We start from the raw sequence: 3,513 nt of genomic DNA, 5'->3' as shown, positions 1-3,513 counted from the left end.
CAAAAAAATCTGTATGATTGAACATGATTTGTTAAATATGTAATTATTTTTTGTTGAAAACGTCAAAAATCCTATAAACCAATCATCCCGAAGTAATAGCCCAAATGTGGTTGTTATAACGCATCCACCAAAATCGATCCATTTACAACAACTTTTTAGGGTGATCTTCCAATATTTTGAAAAAATAACCCAAATTTATTTCAAGTTCCCTATTTTTTGTTTTACTATACTTTTAATTTAACTACCAACATAAAACTATACTTGGAATATCGGAATACATTTTGTAGATCAGAGTGTAAATTACTCATCATAACTATGTATCATTAACAAGATCATTTATCTAATACCGTTATAAAAAACAATTTAAAAAAAACAGTTTTGTTTTGATATTTTTAGTATGTTATTTAACGAGTTGTTTTTTAATAAGGAGCAAATATTAACGAACTAATTTAATTGAAATCAATGTATTCAATTAAGTAAAAAAATTAAGGATATTATGAATAAATTGGTGTGTAAATTAAAAATGTTAAATTATAAAAAATAATGTTAATAAAAGTATTATTATTAACATATTGAATGATTAAAATATTGTGGCAGATGACAACATTTGGTAATATTATTTTTTAAAAAAATTATTAATTTAAAATAAATTCTTTTTTAATGACAAGATTGAATTATTTTACTAAAAATATTTGTATCCAGCTAAAAAGCGTGTATCCACTGGATGGACGCTTATCCGGCGGATAGACGTCCATCCACTAGTATGCCTTTATTAAACCATTATAACGTCAAGTTAATAATTAATGTGTTTTTTTATATTTTATATTTTATATTCAATTTTTATATTAAATAATTATATTAAAATATTTACATTAATAATAGAATAAAAAATTTCAATAATATATAATAAATTATGAACAAGTATTATTTTCTACAAGTTAAATATGGTCTTTTATGTATTCTAATAAATTAGAACTCAATAAAATCATTTAAATGAACCCGTTTAATACAAACAATTTAAATATATAAGGTTTTATAAACACGAAGTTATATTTTTTGACTTTAATAATACACATTTAAATAAAAAATCAATTAAACAAATGAACGATATAAATGAATTAAATGTGTTGCCAAATGAAAAAGATTTTAGTTTGTGTCTATGTTCGTGCAATCTACAAAGATGTCAACTTTACTTTTTGCCTTCATAATCACAAATAGTTGTAAAGCGAAAAAAAATTATTCTTCATACAAAGATAATCGAAAAATTCATTATAATTATTATTTGATCATTGATGAAAACCGTGCTTTAATTGCTTTATTCAAAAAAGCGGACAACATATCACATAAAATATTTTTATATTCAAAAGCCAACCCAACCATTGAAAATAACAAACACGATCTTTATGAAAATTACTTTAATGGGCATGCTAAGATGAAAAAATACAAAACAAAATTTGATGATTTTGATCAAAAACACACAACAGAAAAAATGAACCAAATCACTACTAAAGAAAACCAATCTGTATATATTATTGTTACCGATCATATGAAATGTATATTAAATCGGATACAAAAACTTTAAGTTATACAAATACACTGATACCATCAACAAATATTAATAAAATTAATAAAAATGACACTTTGTATAACAAAAGTGACGAGAGTGAAATTGACCAAATGTTGATTAATGAAATTTCGAGTGCTGAAAGATTCTTTGAAAAACAGAAAAATAAAGGGCTGATTAGTACCTATAATGATGATGATGATGATGAATTATTAAATGCACGTTAAACATTCAAATGTGTATTGGAAAGCACCAAAAACAATAATTGGAAAAGTTGTACACTTTTGAAGATGGTGATTTTTTGTATTTGATAGAATTGATTACAAAGAAATTGATATAGATGCAGTTTTAGAATCAATAAAAAGGTTTTTTATGATCACGACAACAATTTTGTATTAGAAAGTCATTTTGTCGTTTTTGATTATTTATTTAGAAAAACGTGTAATATCACTGATATCAAAAACTTAAATCTGTCAAAATTACGCAAAGAAAAGGATGTGATTATGTCATAAACGGTGAAATGGTTTAAGCTCGCCTAAGTGCTGAACAAATAAGAGCATTGAAGCGGTGTGCATTTATTAAACACACAACATTGAGTAAAGAATCTCATAAACCAAAAAATTGGCTCGAGTATTTAAAGCCAATGAAATAGAGAAAGAAAAACTTAAGGCCATAAATGTGGGGGAAATGTTTAGCAATTTTCATTGATTATACTACAAAAACGAACAAGAAATATTCTGTGTGATGTTAAGATTGGTCAAAGAAAAAAGTGTTATGCTATGCCTCTTATATTAAATCAATATAAAGGCGAAACAGATGCAAAAACACTTGCTAAATGGATCATTAGAAAAATTGAAATTTTGGGGTTGAACACTTATAGAATAGTGAATTGTACTATTGATGGAGCTGCTACTTGTGCTGGATTAGATGGCGGGATTACAGTTGAAATGAATAACGTGATCGGTGTAAATGATTTAACGGAGCTTTCTTTGATAGAAAGTGAAATGAAAAATTTTTGGTGTGCAACTTACAGAGTAAATTTGATGTATAATTACTTGAAAATTAGAAATAATTGACTTTTGAGCTTGTGGTGTGATAAATAAATGAGTTACAAAATTTTGAATGCGTGGTTCAATAAATATTAAATGTGTTATTTGAATTGTATTTTATTTTTTATGTAGTTGTTTGGCTATTATTATATTAACACGTTATATTGTCAAACAATTTAATTTTTAATTGTGTTACAAAATATCACATTTATTTTAAAGTGGGTGTATTTTAACCAATAATAAAACACACAATTAAATACTTTTAAAGATAACAATCAGATAAAGTTTAACAATATATTTGAATTGTTTAATTTTATATTAATAAATTTTTATATTTAAAACATTGTGTAATAAAACAACTTATTATCAAATAAAAATTATATACATCCTATTTCAAAAGGATATTATTAATGTAATGATTCTATTTTAATAAAGTGTGTCAAAATGAGCAATAATTAAAATAAACATTGAGAGTTAGTTATTCTAAAACTTATAAACATAACAAAAGCTAATTTAATATTTATCTAATTCCGATTTAAACACTTGCAAATATATAGAATAATTATTGTTGTATTGGGAAAATTTATTCAAATATTAAAGAAAGATGAATGTATAAGTATGTGTTAATGTTTATAAAAATGTATTGTTTGTAGTTGTATTTTCATGTTTTGGATATAACAATTTGTAGCTACTTTAATTTGTGTTGTTTATATTGATATGATACTTAAAAATTATCAACAAATATAAATTTAAGCATATTGTGTAATAATCAATTAATAGTATCTTCATTGTTATTAATTATAACTATAGAATTGTAATATGTTGATATTTTTTTAAAAAAAAAATTAAATGATATTTAAAACAAAAAAATAACTATTTTAAATAGTTTTAACTATACCA

The sequence above is a fragment of the Entamoeba invadens genome (genome assembly GCF_000330505.1).
Source record: "Entamoeba invadens IP1 unplaced genomic scaffold scaff_1105074724735, whole genome shotgun sequence".
Classification (NCBI taxonomy): domain Eukaryota; phylum Evosea; order Mastigamoebida; family Endamoebidae; genus Entamoeba; species Entamoeba invadens.
This window is presented reverse-complemented; position numbering follows the sequence as displayed.